The sequence below is a fragment of the Macaca mulatta genome, chromosome 20, assembly GCF_049350105.2.
Source record: "Macaca mulatta isolate MMU2019108-1 chromosome 20, T2T-MMU8v2.0, whole genome shotgun sequence".
NCBI classification, from domain to species: domain Eukaryota; kingdom Metazoa; phylum Chordata; class Mammalia; order Primates; family Cercopithecidae; genus Macaca; species Macaca mulatta.
Genome location: NC_133425.1, coordinates 63,976,790 through 63,995,989, shown reverse-complemented (window position 1 = coordinate 63,995,989; position 19,200 = coordinate 63,976,790). Strand labels below are relative to the sequence as shown.

The window sequence follows — 19,200 nt, the reverse complement described above, 5'->3', positions numbered from 1 at the left end:
GGCACTGTTCTGGGTGTCACAGATCCAACAGTGAACACAACAGACAGAATCCCTGTCCTCAGGGAGCTCGTGTTTCAGTGGAAGAAGAAAGACAACATAGAAATGCATAATGAGTTAAGTGGTGATGTTTTGGAAAGAAAAATGAAGCGGGGAAGGGAATAGAGGGGAGGGTGACAGGAGGCATTATTTGTCCGGGATGGTCAGAGAAAGCTATCCCAAGGGGGTGATGTTTGAAACAGGGACCTGAACAAAGTGTAGGAGGAAGCCACATCACATCTAAAATCAGAGCTGTAGGAACAAAGGCCCTGGGGCCAGAGGGAGCATGACACTCTGTGCTGCACCCTGACACAGTGTCTACAAATCCATTCTACATACTCCAGAGGCAAGACTAGCTCATCATCATTATAGAAACAAAGCCTCCCCTCCAGCAAGTCAGCAGAGCACATCTCAGGCCCAACAAGCCCTTCTCAGCATCTTCCTGGAAGTCTCCTAACTCAGCATACACTGGTTTTCCAGGGGAATGACATTCCAGTTGGAGGCTGCATTCCTAAGAATTCCTAACTATTGAATGCATTCCAGCATCCAATCAGGAAAGGCACTGACCTGCCGTCACCTTGAACACTCAGGCATAGCACTCCCCATGCTATATAGCCAATCACTACCGAACAGACCGCTGGAAGGAGTCACCACGCCCTCCACCACCAGCATAAATGTACCCACTGACCTCACGTGGGCCCTGCTCTGTGGGGCTGCTACAGCTTGTGCAAGATGAAAAGCCACACTGAGTTGAGTCATGACTCTGGCTTATTGCTTGTCCTCAGATTATGACAAATATGCACACAGAATCAATCCCTGCCTCCTGGCCCTCAGCACCCAGCTGCAGCCCCCTTCCTAGGGTGGTGTGTCACATGTCACATACCATCTCCATTTTATAGAGGAGAGAAATGGAGGCCTGCAGAGGTGAGGTGCTGTATCACTCAGGGTTCAATCAGGGAGGCAGAATACTACAAGTATAATGGAATCAGAGATTTATTCTAAGAATTAGACCTTATTAATTGTAGGAAGAGTCAGGGAAATGACGGTCTAAAAGGGAGAGAGACGTGACTCAGAGGAAGGTCACTAGCCAGCCGTGGCGTGGGTGAAGGAGAGTCAGCGCTTGCAGGGAGGTCCTGCTAAGGAAGGCTGGGTAGGATTCTGTAGCACCTTGTTGCCTCTTTGTGGCTACCGCCTCTTTGAGTTTTCAGAGAATTGGCTGGTGTGGGCCTGGGGTCGCTATTGGTCATCTAGGCTGGCAGACAGGAAAGAGAGCTGAACACAAAGCCATGACAAGTGAGGATAAACTGGAAGCTGCTGTCCTCTTAGCCATTTGGCATGTTGGCCTTGCTGGGATTCTAAAGATCTGAGAGGAAGGCATTTATAAGGTCCTAGGTGCTTTAAGAAGGCTTCCAGGCCAGGCGCGGTGGCTCACGCCTGTAATCCCAGCACCTTGGGAGGCCGAGGCTGGTGGCTCACGAGGTCGGGAGATCGAGACCATCCTGGCTAACACGGTGAAACCCCATCTCTACTAAAAATACAAAAAAAACTAGCCGGGCGTGGTGGCGGGTGCCTGTAGTCCCAGCTACTCAGGAGGCTGAGGCAGGAGAATGGTGTGAACCCAGGAGGCGGAGCTTGCAGTGAGCCGAGATCCCGCCACTGCACTCCAGCCTGGGCGACAGAGCGAGACTCTGTCTCAAAAAAAAAAAAAAAAAAAAAAAGAAGGCTTCCAGAAAACTGGTATGACAGCCTGCCTTGTACCTATGAAATTCTCCTGTCCTGGCCAGCACACTGCCCTGAAACTTCCCCTTGCAATAAGAAGACTGAAGTTCCTGGCACCAGGCTACTGGTGTGGGGATCTCAGACAATTACCATTTAGGCGAGGCCAGGATCAGGGAGATTCTTGGACAGATGCCCTGTCCCACCTCCACCCTGACTCTAAAGCATGCTCCAAAGACAGGGCCCTGTCTTCAAACTCACCCCCCATAACATCCCACTTACCCCCCAGCCCCTGCTGCCTCCTATACGCCATCACCCCCAATTCCACTTCCAGCCCCAACTGCCCAAACTCAAGTATTGCATTTTCTACTCCCTCCTGGATATCACCACTGAGCCGGGCAGCAAAAACCTGAAAAATTGGCTCAGAAAACCACCACTGCCAGTGACATCAGGTCCAAATGTGTCAGCTACATGTTGAAGTGCTCCCTGCAACAGGATATGGCATGCCGCTCCCCTCAGCCCGTTCTTCCGTCAGGTGGACTGGGACAGAAAAAGGGTGAGACCCAGGGATGCTGTGAAAAATGCCCAGACTTTGGAGCATGACAAATCGGAGCTCAAGTCCCAGTTCTGACACTCACTGATGCTGGCCTGGGTCGTTCATTCAAGACTCTGTACTTCTGTTTCACTGTCTGAGTTCTGAGGCCAGCACCTCACAGAGGGTGGCACTGGCAGTACTCTGAAGGCGATGGGTGGGAGTCAGGAGAAAAAAGTTCAATCCAGTGCAAAACTAACAGATCCAATCACAAGCATCCAATAATCTGATTATTATTTGGCCTCTGTGATCCCACAAACCACCACTTAGAAGAGAAATCCTCTCTCACTCAGAGCTGGCCAGAAGTTGCCATGTACCTGAACCCAGTTACACTCCTCAGCCACAGACGGGGCTGGTATGGCCAGCCCTGCACACTGGGTGATTGCCCAGGTTTGGTTTTGAACAGAGCAGTGTTCCAGGTGTCTAGGCACCTTTGTCGGTGCTTGAGAGGCACAACCATGGTAGATCAAGACTGCAGGGACTCATGGCCAGTCTGAAAGATGCCCCCATCTGTGTGTGGGACATACAAGTCTGCGTACTTATAGCATATAGTACTAAAAAAGTTCATCTCTTCCATTTAATTTTTAGAAAACTGTCAGAAAGTGCAAGTTGAGGATTCTTGTGTGAATCTAATCCAACCACTACTGTAGTCTAACCCATGGGCCAGCTTCTGTCCCTTGATAAATGTGACTTAGAACAACCATATTGAATTAGGAGCTGATTATATCTGATTTGCCCTGTAACAGGGTTAGGTCCATTTCCTGGGATGTAGCAGAAGGGCCTGATGGTCACCAGGCTAATCCATAATTATCGTTTAAAATTACAGACCAAATGGGTCATGCTGGCAAGGTCAGGGGGACACCCTAGCAGAGCTGGGCTGGACTTTCCAGCACCTCCACAAAGCCCTTGACCCTTACCCAGGACCACATCACCCCTGACACGTATTTGAGGTGGTTCCTTCTAGAGGCCACTTGGCAGAGGCAGGAGGTGGGACTAGGAGGTTCTGTGGCAGGGTGGATTGAGAAGAGCACTGGTTTTAGAGTCAGACAGACCTGGGTTCAAATCCCAGCTCCTCCACTGTGATCTTGGTAGCATGCTTTACCCCTCTAGGCCTCAGTTTCCTCATCTGTAAAATGGTGACTACAATAGTAGCTACCCTGCTATGGCGTAGAGTGGAGAGGTGTGGTGACATCCACATTGGTGCCTGGGGAGGCATGAGGCTATGGAGAGAAGTTGGGCCCAGGCCAACTTGGCCTTAGCCCTGAGACAAGGCAGGGCTTTGGGTTTATCGTGGATGTCACTGATGTACTGTGTTTATAACAAGGGGCTCCTTTCTGGACATGGTCACTACAAAGCAAAGTCCATACCTGGCCACTGGTGCAGTCTTCCAAATGAAGAGGACAAGGCAACCTGGCAGTCTAGGCAAGCAGCAGCTGATTGGGTTCTAAGTCATCCAGGAAGAATGGCCAGTGGGAGGTCTGACCACCATTCTTCCTTCCTCCCCACCCACCCGCCCCTACATTGTATCAGCTGCCTCTAGGGAGCCTGGGCCTCAAGGCTCCTTCTTTGTGGGTGTCTACAAGATGGGATGGATGGCACTTGGCTCTTAAAGGGGACCCCACAGCCCTAGAAGGGGTTCCTACTTCCCTCCATTCCAGGCAGCAGATGCACTGGGGGCGTGGGGACAGCAGAGTTTTTCTCTTTACATCCAAGGCCTGTGGGACCAGGGGCTGACACTCATAAATGAAGGATAGTGGTGAGTGGACATGCTATGGGGCACCAGATCATGGGGCAGTGGGGTAAGATGGTGGCTCCTCCTTCTCACCTCCTGACCTTCACCTTGAACCCAGAACAGGAGCCAGGTAATAGGAGAAGCCAGAAGTCCCCATGTGGGGAAAATGGGGCCTCACTGCACAGCCTAGCCAGTCTTGATTTTGAATCCTGAAGTGACCTCCCCTCAAGCCCACCCAGAGGGACATTTTCTGGCTTCAGCATTTGAATGAGAGTCTGAGAACCCAGAGGTATAGGCAGAGGCTGGGCGGGCCTGAGGAGGCCGGGAGGATTTGCTCTTTGTTCAGAGCCAACAACTACAGGCTCAGTGTTTTTAAATGTTTGAATCAACAGAGAGACTGTTTATCACTATTTTAAATAAGAAATGTAATTAGAGGTTAGTGAGCCCCCAGAGCTCCTGGCCACAATGTCAAAGGCTTCCTTGACCCGGAGTGGGGAACAGAATGAAAAGTGACCACAGACACACTCCGCTTCGGCGTGCTCTGCCACAAATCCCGCCTGATGGGTGCTCCCACCAAGGCCCATAAGAGATTCATTCTGTGGCTAATGGAATGGCATTTCACATAGGTCCACGTTTTTCTCATTCCTAGGTGGCTTTTCTTTCTAAACTTGGGAACATGGAGATTCTATTTTAAAAGCATGAATTACTGTCCAATTTTAATGTAACTAATGCCAACCAAAAACCAACTTTGAACTGAGGAAAGGAAACAAAAGCAATTTATGGGATAATTTTGTGTTCACATCCCTCAAGATTACTTGAGAACACTTGTCTGATGCATTTATTTCTGGTCAAGAAAAGTGAATAGCCAGCTTTTTGGTGGTTTCTGGAGAACAAGGTGAAGGTTGGCCACATCAGCCTGGAAGACTCCAGCTCGGCCACCTCAGGCCAGGATCCTCCTCGGGGCTCAAAGAGGTAGTGTCAGGAGGGTAAAAATAGCGCGAGGGATTCGGCACCAGCTTTCTGACACATGGTTTTCTCATCCCAGGGACTGCCACGTAGGGCCCTCCTTTTCCAGCTATTCTAAGTGAAAAAGAAAAAAGTCAGATTATTTGAGAACGAAATAAAAACAGTGCTATATTTTAACCACCTTTTCTGTGATCTGCCTCTTCTCCCAAGTGCTCTTTTTGGCTCTTCTTTCCTCACCAAGCCAAAAATGGGATGAGCCCCAAGCTTCTGTCCTTGACCCTCTTTTCCCCTCCGCCTGTTCTCCCTGAGAACAACATCCACAGCTGCAGCTCCAGCAGGGGCCCAGGTGGTCACAGCCCTAGCACGTTCCGGACGCCCACCCACCTCTTGGACTCCCTTCCTCCCTGACGAAGCCCCAACATCCCAGAACTAGATTCTGCATCTCCCTCTGAAAGGCTGCCTTTGGGGCATATTCCTCCCTGTGGTTGTCATCCCCTGGCCTTGCCTGTCTGCAGGAGGCCAGGACTGTTTGACATGTGACCCAGGTCCCAGACCCTCTAGAGGCCACCTCTGGGGTGGTGCCAGGAGCAATGGGGGCTCACTGTAGGAGGCCCTAAGACGAAGCACTGCCACCAGGGGAGGGGGGAAGGCTTCCTGAAGAGACCCCCCCCCGCAAAAGGCAAGAAGATGAGGAGGAGCTAACCAGACGAGGCGTGGAATTCCAGTTTGGGGAAAGGCCCTGCTGGAGAGAGACTGGGACCAAGGAGGAAAGAGGAGAGCTCTGAGGACAAGCTTGGCAAGAAGTGTGACAGGAGAGGAGGCAGGCGTGGGGCATGGATTTTATCCTGGGGGCCATGAAAGAGTTCTCAGCTGGGAGGGTGCCCAGATATGTACCTAGAAAGATCACTCTGGCTTCTGTATGGAGAACAAATGGAGGGCACGAGGCTGAAGGACACTAGGGAGAGACAATGGGCTTGACCGGGTGTTCCCCATCATCCCTCAGCCCCAGAGCAGAACACTACCTGGTTCCTGCTGGGTTTGTACCTCCCAATCCCCGCCAGTTTTCTGACCATTCAGATGTCCAGGACAACAGCTGATGGATGAATTCACACTCAAGTGTTAAGAACAAATCGTGGCAGCATCCACCTTGAATCCCTCTGGGACAGAGGAGGAGGCAGGTAAGAGGGGAAGGCGGCGGCTAGCAAGACTTCCCAACCCCTGGGGTGTTCCTCCCTTACCTATGGGTGCTCCTGTCTATTAGAGAGCCCCATCGGTCAAAATGCTAACCAGGATGGGGCCATAGATAAGTCTTGCTCACAGAATCTGTGCCACCCTCTAGCTGTGTGACTGAGCAAGTCACTTATGCCCCTCCGAGCCTGTTTTCATCTCTGAGTACGGGATCGATAAGACCTACCCTCCCCAGGCTGCTTAGGGGGTGAAACAAGACATTGTGCATGGAATGCTCTGAACACAGTGCCTGGCACACAGTGGGTGCCCCAAAACATTTTTGATATAATCATATTGATGAAGATGATGATTCCAGTAAGCTATAGGCACTCACGACATACACATGAGTTCACACAGTTTTTAGATTTCAAGTCTCCATGTTGCATTTTCGTTTTGTTTTCTTTTGTTTTATGAGAAAGTAGCCTCATTGAGGCACTAATTCAAACAATTGGGAGTAGTTCTCACAGCTCCTGCTGTGCCCCCTGGTGTGTACAAAGGGAATCGAAGCTTCTGGTGATGGACATGCCCGCCTGGCTAGAAATCACTTTATTGATTCCACCAAGGTTCCCGGAAGGCTTCTATCAGGGACTGGGCCCTGTGCTTGGAGCTGAGGGGGCTCTAGGCTGCCTGGAGTACAAAGCCCTGGGGTGTGAGACTGAGGGGAGGGGGTTGGAAGCTTTAAAGCTGAGCCTTGGAGGAGCTGGACCACCAGGGTGTTCCAGACACAGGGTACAGCATGTGCAAAGGCATGGAGGCGTGAAAGAGCATGGTATGTTCCAGGAACAGTGAACGCTAGAGGTCAGGGCCGTCAGATCAAATCAGTAGGAGAAAGGGAGGGGCACAAATGAGGCTGGGGAGGGTGGGGCCTGGTCACTGGGGGCCCTCAAGCCAGGCCGGGTAGAAGGATTGATCCTGGGGTTAGAGGGAGATCTGGAGATGCTCGACAAGGGCAGAATGAGCTCAGAGCTGCTGGTGGTAGGGATCACGGACTTCAGCCCGATTGGGAGGGAAGGGGCTCAATGCAGGCAAGACAGGAGGAGGCCCTGGTGGAGATGACAGCCAGGGAAAGGTTGGGAGTAGGGACTAGAAATGGACTCAGGAACTAGGAGTAATTGGCCTTGACTCTGGACAGGACACTTGGGGCTGAGGGAGGGGCCAAGGACAGAGTAGACAACTAGGAGCTGCACCCGCTGAGGCTGGAAGGGCAGGGCTGGGCTGCCCAGGCTAGGCACACTGAGCTGAGGCACCCATGAGACAGGACTCTGCTCCCTGCCTTCCCTCAACCACTTTCAGTCTGTTTGTCTCTCTTCTTTAACTGCCACAATAGGAAACCAAAGTCTTTTTCATTGTTTGATATATTCCTCATTTTTAATTAAAAAAAAAGAGTTAGTGAAATGTTTTCTATTTCCTTCTCCACAGAAAAGCAACATTACCTATATACATAGTCTCTCATATATAGGAATGTCTAGATTTTACTTTTCCCTTGATGTATTTTTTTAAGACAGTTTAGACACTGGGATGAAATTTAGAGCTGTCTGTCACCTTGGTGCTCAGCTAGCTGCCACTCAGGGTCACCCCCTAAGTGGGCCCAGACTAGGGCAGCCACAGGCCTGAGCTCACCTGCCCCATCTCAGGCTCATTGCTCAATGACTTGAGGTAAACTGGGACATGACGGCTATGGGACTCACCTATGGGACTGAGATCTTCCCTCAAAGCCAGAGGGCACACTTTAAACCCTGGAGATGATGACATTTTGATAAAGTTTAAAAAACTATTTAACTTTGCAAGACAAACAGCTAATAAAATAGAATCTTTTTTGGTAACCACCCATACACCAATCAATCTGTCACTCGAAAAACTAGTTCCCAAGAAGTGTGAAATGAGGCCACTCTCGAGTTCTGTGGGAACAGAGAGCCCCTGAAAAGCCTTCCTCTCGACCAGATTACAGTTGCCACCCAACACAAGGAAAATCTCTGATTCTGAGCACAGGAAATACACAGCTAATGAGTAGCTCAATCAATACTGAGTTTTGGAAGGTGAACCATGAGGTTAGGGGTCACTGTTACACTGTTTATGTGCCCCCAGCCCACATATGACGTATAATCCTGCCTCTTTTTTTTTTTTTTTTTTTCCTTTTCTTTTCAATTCCGTCCCCCTTGGGAAAGATATATATAAGCATTTCCCACCCCAGGGGGGGCTAGCCAAGGGAGTGATGCCATGGGGGCCTCTTCTGCACTGCAGCCATTCAAGCAAGAATTTAAAACAAAGGGTCATTCAACACCACCAACAAAAATCAATAGGACAAGCCTCAGTCATAAAACACATCTCTGTGCCCACCTGAGGCCACCATTGGAATGAGACTTCACCTCACTCACTCTCTCTGTATCTCTAGCTCTGCCTGATTGCCTCTTGTTTTTTCTGTTTTCCCTTAGCTCTAATTCCCTATTTAAACAAACAAACAAACAAACAAAGTCTCATACTGTGCATAGGATACAGTTTAAGTTATCTTAAATCTTTTGGGGAACAAGAGAAAATAAATGAATTAATTAATCAGAACCTGCCCAAAGCAGCTGTGACTGAAGAATTCTGAATCCTGCTGTACTAAGAAGCAAAGCAGACAGTTACAAGTGCTAAATGATGAGCAGCAGTGTCTGCATGCAGTAGGCACCCAATAAATGTCAATTAATTTGTTTTTTAAATGATGGAATCTGAAGGAACAAAGGAGATGAACTGGATTATAACTACTTTGAAAGAAATAAATGACAACAACAACAAAATACTAACAGAAACAGATCAGAAAAAACAATAGCCTTAATTCCATGGTGAAAATGATAAAAGAATTGGAAAACACCTGGAAGTAGTAATTGGCATTAACAGAAACAAATAGAACAAAGAAATTAGTTATGTTGAGGATAAGGTAAGACATGAAACCTAAAATGTAGACAAAGAAAACAGAGGAGCAAATAACTGATTTGGAAAATGGAAAAATTGTATCACAGCCCTAAAGTAGTCCTAGAAAAGAGAGATGAATGGATGAGGAACACATAAAGGAGACATCAGGAAAGAAATAATATAAGTTTCCAGAAATGAAAAAACAGCTCAGCCTAGAACTAAAGAAAACACACTGTGCCTTTCAAGTTCAACTCTGAGGGAAAGAAATAAGCATTTGCTAGTTTAAATTTTGCATTATAAATTATCCAATAAGCTGAAGTGAAAGGAGATATGTTCTTCTGATATTGTGTAAGAATGACAGGAGAACTGACATCACAAGTATTGAAGACAAAATGAGCCTCAAAAAAATGTGCAATTCTAACTGCACAAGTAGATTCTAACCACATCAGTTATGCTCCTAAACAAGACTTGTTCTCTACAAGTAGGGGAAAACAAAGTCATGTAAAAATTGGGGAAAGTTGTGCACAACTGTACTTTTTTAAAGCAAAGGAGAATATCTGATTTTTACAAAAATATAAAAGACAAAAGCTATCTTACATAACAAGAAATTAGAATTAGAATGGACCAATTGAAGAAGAAAGAAAGAGTAAGTGATCTGACAAAATGTAGTCACTCCCAAGAGTCCACCTACACACGAATAATTCTCAAACCTGCTCCAATCTGGACCTCAACTCTGAGTTCTGGGTCTGAATATCCCACTTCTGTCTGGATATGTCTATGCAAATGTCATTCAACACCACAAACTCTGCCTTCACTCATTCACCCACCCCCACTGCCAGCAAACAACTTCACTAGCCATACAGTTACCTGAACCAGGAGACCTCTGAATAAATTCCTGGTTCATTTTCCTTTTTGTTTTTTTTGTTTTTGTTTTTTTTTGTTTATTTGAGACACAGTCTCACGCTCCATCGCCCAGGCTGGAGTGCAGTGCTGCCATCTCAGCTCACTGCAACCTTGACCTCCTGGGTTCAAGCAATTCCCCTGGCTTTGCCTCCCGAATAGCTGGGACTACAGGGTCATACCACCACACCCAGCTAATTTCTATATTTTTACTAGAGATGGGGTTTTACCATGTTGGCCACGGTGGTCTTGAACTCCTGACCTCAAGTGATCTGCCTGCCTCGGCCTCCCAAAGTTCTGGGATTATAAGCATGAGCCACCATGCCCAGCCTCCTGGTCCATTTTCATGTTACCCAGGTACCCCTTGGTCCCCATCCATTTGTATAAGTCTGCTTGGGTTACCACAACAAAATATCACAGACTGGGTGGGTTAAACAACTGAAATTTAGTTTCTTACAGGTTAGAGGCTAGAAATCTGAGTTCAATGTTCTGGTTGATTCAGTTTCTGGTAAGGGCTCTCTTCTGGGCTTGTAGACAGCCGCCTTCTCACTAAGTCCACATATGGCTTTTCCTTGGTTCATGTGAGCACTTTGGCATCTCTCTTTTTTTTTTTTTTTTTCCAGACAGTGTCTCATTCTGTCACACAATCTGAGCTCACTGCAACCTCTGCCTCCCGTGTTCAAGTGTGCCTCAGCCTCCCAAGTAACTGGGACTACAGGCGCACACCACCATACCCAGCTAATTTTTGTCTTTTTAGTAGAGACAGGGTTTCGTATGTTGGCCAGGCTGGTCTCTAACTCTTGGCCTCAAGTGATCCTCCTACCTTGGCCTCCCAAAGTGCTAGGATTACAGGTGTGAGCCACCACACCTGGCCTGGCATCTCTTCTTATAAGAACACTAATCTTATCAGATCAGGGGCCCATCCTTATGACCACTTTTAAACTTAATTACAAATACTCCTCAACTTATCATGGGGTTACATCCCTATATACCCATCTTTTGTTGAAAATACAGTTCCTTGAAAATACATTTAATACACCTAAACTAGAAAACATTATAGCTTAACCTAGCCTATATTAAACATGTTCAAAACACTCACATTAGCTTACGGTTGGGCAAAATCATCCAACAAAGTCTATTTTATAATAATAACTAACATTTTATAATAAAAAATTAAAATAATAAAAAGAAAAGGTCAAAATTCAAAGTACAATTTCTATGGAATGTCTCTTACTTTTGCACCATTGAAAAGTTGAAATATCTTGGCCAGGCACAGTGGCTTATGCTTGTAATCCCAGCACTCTGGAAGGCCAAGGTGGGCAGATCACCTGAGGTCAGAAGTTTGAGTCCAGCCTGGACCACATGGTGAAACCCTGTCTCTACTAAAAATACAAAAACTAGCTGGATGTGGTGGTGGGCACCTGTAATCCCAGCTACTTGGAAGGCTAAGGCACGAGAATCACTTGAATCTGGGAGGTGGAGGTTGCAGTGAGCCAAGATGGCACCACTGCACTCCAGTATGGGTAACAGAGTGAGACTCTGTCTCAAAAAAGAAAAAAGGAAAAGTAGAAAATTCTTAAGTCACACCATCGTAAGTCAGAGACCATCTATACTTCCTTAAAGCCTCCATCTGCAAATGCAGCCATGCAGTGGGTTTAGGGCTTCAACATATAAATTTGTTGGGGACACAAACATTCAGTCCATAACACCATTCTATCCTCTTAGATGTCCCCCAGATATGTGACCCTTCTCTCTTCCCACTGCCTTGGCCCTTCCATCTCCCTGCTTTGCCTACTGCACTGGCCTTCCTGCTTGTCTCCCCTCCTGCCTACCCCATGCTCCCTGCAGAATTATCTTTCCAAATGGATAACTGATCACTGAATGCTTACAAAGAGTCGTCACCAATATCATCTCATCTAATTCTCCCAACAGCCTTGCAAAGTAGTAGAAACCCAAGGCTCACAGAGACTAAGCGAAGGCCCAGTGTTGCCCAGGGTCAGGTTTGAACCTAGATGGGTCTCTGAAGTGCACAGTCTTTCCAAGTGTGTCTCTCACCTTTGTAATCCAAACTTCTGAAAGGGTGTCAGGTCCACAATATACATAACAATTAATGACTGGCAGATGAATGGGCTTCATATGTAATCATAACTTCAACTTCATCTTCTTCAGTATTTATAGGCAAGTTGATCTCCCTACTGAGTCCAACTAACAGAGATCCAGGCCCTCTGTTTTGCTGCTTCTTTGAGGGAAATGAGGGGTTAACATTTTGTTAATCAAAATGAAAATGTGTACTTCTCCTGTTAAAGACAGCTCCCTCATGTGACTTCAATTATTTACTAGCAGATTTATTTGCACCGTTAAAGGCAGACCTTTTTCAAGCATAAAATGACAAACTACTGCTTTGTGTTAATTCCCCATTAGCTTATGTCCTAATCTTTGTTCACTGAGGTGGGGGCACTGTCCCACTCACTGGAAGATCAAGTTGAACAAACCCGGTGAGACACTCCCCACCCTAGAGTGTTACTCGGAGACCTAGGAGGTTTGAAGGGCAGCTCCTCTCACCAACCATCCCTAGCAGCTACTCTGGGATACTTCTACACCTCTCCCCCAGGGTCTCACCCAAATGTAGACAGGATGCCTGACCATACCTGTTCAACCATGCCACCCCCCTTGCCTTGGTGTTGGCGTCAGAGGTGTTTGAACCAGGGCAACTCCATCTTGAATAGGTGCTGGGTAAAATGAGGCTGAGACGTACTGGGCTGCATTCCCAGAAGGTTAGGAATTCTTATTCTTTGTTTATTTTGAGACAGGGTCTCACTTTGTCACCCATGCTGGAGTGCGCTGGCGCCATCACAGCTCACTGCAGCCTCGAACTCCTGGGCTCCAGCGATCTTCCCACTTCAGCAGTGCAAGTAGCTGGGACTACGGGCACACACCACCACACTCAGCTAGTTTTTGTATATTTTTTAGAAACAGAGTTGCACCGTGTTGCCCGGGCTGGTCTCAAACTCCTGAGCTCAAGAGATCTGTCTGCCTAAGCCTCCAAAGTGCTGTGATTACAGTGTCAGCCACCACATCCAGCCTAGGTTAGGCATTCTTAGTCACCGGATGAGATAGGTCAGCACAAGATACAGGTCACAAAGACTCTGCTGATAAAACAGGATGCAGTAAAGAAGCTAGCCAAAACCTGCCAAAAGCAAGATTGTGACCCAAACCACCTCTGGTTGTCCTCACTGCTCATTATATGCTAATTCTAGTGCATTAGTATGGCAAAAGAGACTCCCACCAGCGCCATGACAGTTTACAAATGCCAGGGCAATGTTCCAGAAGTCATACTTGGTTTTATATGGTCTAAAAAGGAGAGGGGCCGGGCGCGGTGGCTCAAGCCTGTAATCCCAGCACTTTGGGAGGCCGAGGCGGGTGGATCACGAGGTCAGGAGATCGAGACCATCCTGGCTAACATGGTGAAACCCCGTCTCTACTAAAAATACAAAAAACTAGCCGGGCGTGGTGGCGGGCGCCTGTAGTCCCAGCTACTCAGAGGCTGAGGCAGGAGAATGGCGTAAAACCCGGGAGGCGGAGCTTGCAGTGAGCTGAGATCCAGCCACTGCACTCCAGCCTGGGTGACACAGCGAGACTCCGTCTCAAAAAAAAAATAAATAAATAAAAAGGAGAGGAACCCTCAGTTTCAGGAGCTGCCCACCCCTTTCCTGGAAGAGTCATAAATAATCCACCCCTCGTTTAACACACTATCAAGAAATAACCACAAAAATAGCCAACCAGCACCCTCAGGGCTGCTCTGTGAAGCAGCCATTCTTTTGTTTCTTCTCTAATGAACTTGCTTTCACTTTACTGTGTGGACTCACCCTGAACTCTTTCCTGTGCCAGGTCCCAGAGCCCTTTCTTGAGGTCTGGATCAGGACCCTCTTCCCATAACACTGGGGGCTTAAAGGTAACCCCTTCACTAGGGTTCAATCAAGATTTTTCCCCAAGGTGAGCAGCTGCTCTTCACCCTCACTCACCCCAAACTTCAACTGTAGCATGAGGCTGGGAGGCCCCAGGTCTGCATGAGGTCTGACACTGACAGTCAGATGGAAGGCTGTGTGACTTTGGGTACATTACTAAACCTCTAGGCTCCAGCCTCATCAAAGGTACCTGGCCCCAGTATCACCATGTGGGTAAATAAATCAACCTCCTAGGTGCCAGGCGCTTTGCAAACATTATTTCTGGACCTGTAAAGTCAGTGTTATCCTCATTTTAAGAAGGCAGAAACTGAGGCTTGGAGAGAGGCCCTGGGGAACAGGTCCATCCATCTCCACAGCCGGTTCTGCTACAGAGGAGAGGTGGAAGTATCCAGGAACCTGACCAAGCTCAGTGCATCTAGGGACATCTCCCTTGGAGCTGCACATCCATCAGGGGTCACCCCAGGTGCTGGTCTGCGGTCTTGGGGCCTGTGGGCTTGAGGCCTCCTGGTGGACAGGCAGGCAGGCAGGCGCGTGCTTGGGACCACTGCTGGCTCCAGACACTGCCTTGCTGTGCTAGGTAAACGGCCCACTTTCCACACCCACCCTCTAGGCCCTCCCTGCTCTGCTCCCACTGCCTATTTAAACCAGAGGCCTGACTCGGCCCAGGCACAAGCCAGCTGCCGGAGCCAGGAGAGCAGCACTGCAGGCCCTGCTCAGCCGGGGTGAGAGGTTCTTCTGTTTCACCATTTCCTACCGGTGCGTTTTGAATGATGATGCTGAGCAGGTTTGGAGCAGGAGCTGATTCTGCTTACCTGGGAGTATATTGAGATGGGTAGCTGGCTGAGGGAGGCTCTGATTGAATTTTTCCCATTTCTAATCCCTACCTTGATGTGATCTTATTTTCAAAGAGGGAAAAAGTCCGTGGTTCGTGAAAGGATAGGGGGAGAGCATATTTCAAAACAAGGCCTGGCTCAGAATATCAATGATCTGACGTGTTTCTCTTTTCTTTGAGAAAAGAGAAGGGCCTATAATTTCAAGGTTGTCGAGATTCCATTTCCCCTCAGGAACCCCTCCCTAAATAGTCAGTTCTTGTTATTTAATTCTATTTTGAAAAAAACATTCAGGGAGTTTTCAGAAGAGTTGGTAGGGCATGGGAGGTGGGGTGGAGAGTGGGGAGGGGCTGTGCAGCTGGTGGGGGACAGTTTGGGAAATGTCGGAGGCCAAAGATCCTGCTTGACAAACTTCTCACTCAGGGATGAGAGGTGAGCTCCTCCCCACTTAGAGAGAGGGCAGTGGGGGCTGGGAGTCACACAGGCCCAAATGGCTAGGAGTGGCCTGCCTCCTTTATGTCTAATGCCAGATGCTTGCAAGCCTGTGACCTGGGTCAGGTCAGTCCAGCAAGAGGGTGAAGGACAGAGGTGCATGCAGGTTGTCAGCCAACTGTGAGTAAAGAGGCAGGAGTCCCAGGGACAGAGGACAGACTGGGACAGCAGGTCAGCCTCCGCTTCCCAGCAGGCTGGACTCCCCAGGCTATGGGTGGGGAGGGATCCTGCCAGGTACTTGGCTCTGAAGGCAAAAGCCAGGGTGTCCACATGAACATAAGATCTCCTGGGGAAGCCAGGTCACCACATGCAGAGCGTAGACCTGGGGGGCTCTGGCTTCCTTCTTCCCACTCTGATCTGGCACCAAATGCCGGTGCTCATTTGGTCCTGGCCATGGCCATCCAAGATCTTGTAGTGGCCCCTAATGTTACAGAGGAGGGAGCCTCTGGGGCTCAGTGGTTAAACGACTTGCCCAAGACCAATGGCCTAGACCAGAACCGGGTCTCATTGGAGCCAGAGGCTTTTCTGCGCAAATTCCTAGTCAGAAGGGAGCCAACTGTTTGCCGTGGAGGAGACGCTCCTGCCAGCACTGCTGCAACATCTTCGGCTAGGGGACAGAGAATGGACGGGGCCTCGGCTTTCAGATTCTTCTGAAACACTCAGTTTGGGTGATTTGCAAAATAAGTATACATAAGGGATGGGGTGTGAAGAGTAATGGGTCACCCTACTCTGGATGGAGGGGTGGTAAGAGGGCTTTGGGCCGGGCCATGGGACTGGCTTAAGAAGGTGGAGCACACAAGGACAGCCCTGGCTGCACTAGGCGTTGGGCCGGGGGTGCTGAACTTGAAAGTAGAGACTGGGCCTGAGAAGCGGCAGGCCCTGGAGCCAAGGATTCGGCAGGTTAGTAGGAATGAGGCCTAGAACTGGGCCAGGGCTCAGGGAGCTGCCTGGGGCCAGGGATCAGGGGCGGGACTAGCGGGTAAGGGCGGGGACTACGAACTGGGACTGGGGCCCAAGTGTGGAGGGCAGCGTCCCTAGAGCATAGTGCCAGGATCCTTCACCTCAGTCAGCAAGGGGTGCAGGGAGCCAGTGACATTATGTCCAAAGCTCTAGGGTCACATGAATTCCCTCCTAGCTGTCCCCTTCAAAGACCCCTCTGGGTTCACCAAGTGTCCCGCTGAGCCTCCCTTCCACTGATCTGCTCCCCCTTATCTGCCACCAAATCCCTCTGGTTCCTCTCAGTGTTGCTCTTCCTCCCCTAATCCACCCCATCCCAGTGGCCACTGTCCCTCTTCCCTGGCCTGGGTTCAGCTGTCCCCTACCCTCAGTATCTTAGGGAAACAGAGATTGCACAAAGCTCCCAAAGCTCTGATTGTTCTGGTTCTCCTATTAGATTAAACCTGGGCCCTGCGGCTGGAGCTTTTGAATTTACCTCTTCCCCACCCTCCACCTTCACCCCTGCAACCCCTGGGCCTGGCCTGGGTCCCGGTGTCCACGTGGAGGGCTCATCCATCCCACCCTCAGAGTTCTCTCCTCTTGGCAACCGTCCTCCCTGAAAATCCGTCACACAAACCTCAGGCCCCACCCACTGGGGCTGCACTTCGTCCACTGGAACTGCCGGGCACACACCCGCGCCCTGGCGACGTGGAGGGTGTGGCAGTGCCTCTGGGCGCAGGTGGGGCCCCTTGGTCTTTGTACCTGGCTCACCTGTTCTGGGCTGCTTGGTGGCTGTTAGGGGAGCTCTGGAGATTGTTCCGGGCACCCCTGTGAACTGCTCATCTCCTTTCAGGTCTGCGGTGACAGCTTTTCTTCAGAGAGAAGGACAACGAGGTCCCAGTGGCCCCTCCTCAGGTAAAACCAAGGCTTCTGGAACCAGAGGGGTGGGGTGGGGGTGGGCAAGGGAGGGCTCCAAGCCTTTCCTCACGGGCTACTTGTTAGTGTTTTTATAAAGAGATGCTGTGTGAGATTAAGAAAAGGCTCTCCGTGGCTCAAGCCTGTAATCCCAGCACTTTGGGAGGCCGAGACGGGCGGATCACAAGGTCAGGAGATCGAGACCATCCTGGCTAACCCGGTGAAACCCCGTCTCTACTAAAAATATACAAAAAAAAAACTAGCCGGGCGGGGTGGCGGGCACCTGTAGTCCCAGCTACTCGGGAGGCTGAGGCAGGAGAATGGCGTAAACCCAGGAGGCGGAGCTTGCAGTGAGCTGAGATCCGGCTACTGCACTCCAGCCTGGGTGACAGAGCGAGACTCCGTCTCAAAAAAAAAAAAAAGAAAAAAGAAAAGGCTCTCCTGCTTTTTAAAATGTTTGAAAACCACCACTCTGGGGTAAGTGATTTGGAGCTGACCGTCTGGGTCCCATCCCGAACCTGACTCAAGTGGAGTGTACCCAATCTATGGAGAAAATACTAACTCCTTCAATATATGGGAAAAGGATTTGAAGCAGCACTTCATAAAAGGAATACAAATTAAGCATTCTGAAAAATGTAACCGGATACCACTGCCCACTAAACCATCAAAAACTTTTTTTTTTTTTTTGAGACCTGTCTCACTGTCTCTGGAGCTGGAGTGCAGTGGTGCGATCTCAGCTCACTGCAACCTCTACTTCCTAGGCTCAAGTGTTCCTCTCACCTTAGCCTCCTGATTAGCTGGAACAACAAGTACATGCCACCACACCTGGCTAATTTTTGCGTTTTTTGCAGAGACTGGGTGTCGCCATGTTGCCTTAGCTGGTCTCCAACTCCTGGGCTCAAGCAGTCTGCCCACCTTGGCCTCCCAATGTGCTAGGATTACAGGCATGAGCCACTGTGCCCGGCCAAAATCACATTTTTTTAATGTTAAAACCCAGAGTTGGTAAGGATGTTGTGAAACACATATTCTCAAACAATCAGTAAATTGACAGAACCTTGGTAGAAAGCAGTTTGGCAATATGTATCAGAAGCTTTAAAATTTACTGAGTAATTCTACTCCTGAATCCATCCCAAAGAAGTAATTCAGACTACTGGACCATTCTCAGGAATAAAAGCAGAAACTAGTGACCCCTGACAGTCAGGAACCTCAGACTGGGAGTCAAAACAAGACCACTGTTAAGAACCCACGCTTTCCCAAATATTGACAAATTAAGTGTTTTCAGGGTTGCCAGGGTGGTCACCAGGCTGGGGGCAGGGAGATTTGGGGATCCAAGGTGGTGGTGACTGGATGGAAGAAAAAAAGCGGAAACAGATGACACCAGCAGCTCACAGGGAGGGAGGAAGATCATTGGAGTTTTCACCAATGGCTCAGTGGGGGTAGGTGACAAATGTAACCTTCAGGGGACTGACAAAAGAGGCAAAGGTCTTGTTTTGTGGGAATTGAGGGGGAAGGACAAAGACAGTGTAGGGAATGTTACTCTTCCCCCAGAACTTGTCCTGGAAGTAAGGGTGGTGCTTGATGCTGCTCATTTACATGTTTCTGGGTATGTTTACATATCTCTTATATTCAGTCTTGGCAAGAAAAGTAGGGAGAAAAAGGAAATTGGAGTCAGGTGACTTGGCTGCACCTCTCAGGGACTGCCATTTACCTCTCTGAGTCTCCATTTCATCTGTAAGTGGGGCCAGCTGTACCCATTTGGAGTAGTTATGTGGGGTAGTTGTGCAGTGTAGCTGAACCCCCAGTGTGAAAAACATATTCTCTGAGGTATGTGCTGGGCAGCGCCTTCTCCAATGTCCCCAAGAGGCGGCTCCGTTACTCCTGCCTTTCTGATGCTCATGTCTAATCTCCCTCTTGTCTTTTTGCCATGGACTGGTTCATAGCTGTGTCCCCGCTACAGCAGGGAGAGAGAAAGGAAGGCAGGGAGGGAATGAGTTTGAGGTC

General features: G+C 49.0%; 1 protein-coding gene across 12 annotated transcripts in view; it reads left to right on the top strand.

Annotated features, from left to right (window-relative positions):
• The window catches only part of SMPD3 (sphingomyelin phosphodiesterase 3), a 92,081-nt gene that overhangs the window by 46,345 nt on the left and 26,536 nt on the right, over positions 1–19,200 (top strand). For 5 of the 12 annotated variants that reach the window (XM_077984353.1, XM_015126462.3, XM_077984344.1 and 2 more), the window contains exon 2: positions 17,138–17,199. The exons of 2 other annotated variants lie outside the window; for them this stretch is intronic. The gene's annotated coding sequence lies outside the window, so the exon portion shown is untranslated. Of the gene's footprint in view, positions 1–6,045; positions 6,221–16,937; positions 17,024–17,137; positions 17,254–19,200 lie in introns of those variants that run through there. 5 more of the 12 variants (XM_028841549.2, XM_077984347.1, XM_077984349.1 and 2 more) reach the window with 3 other exon arrangements.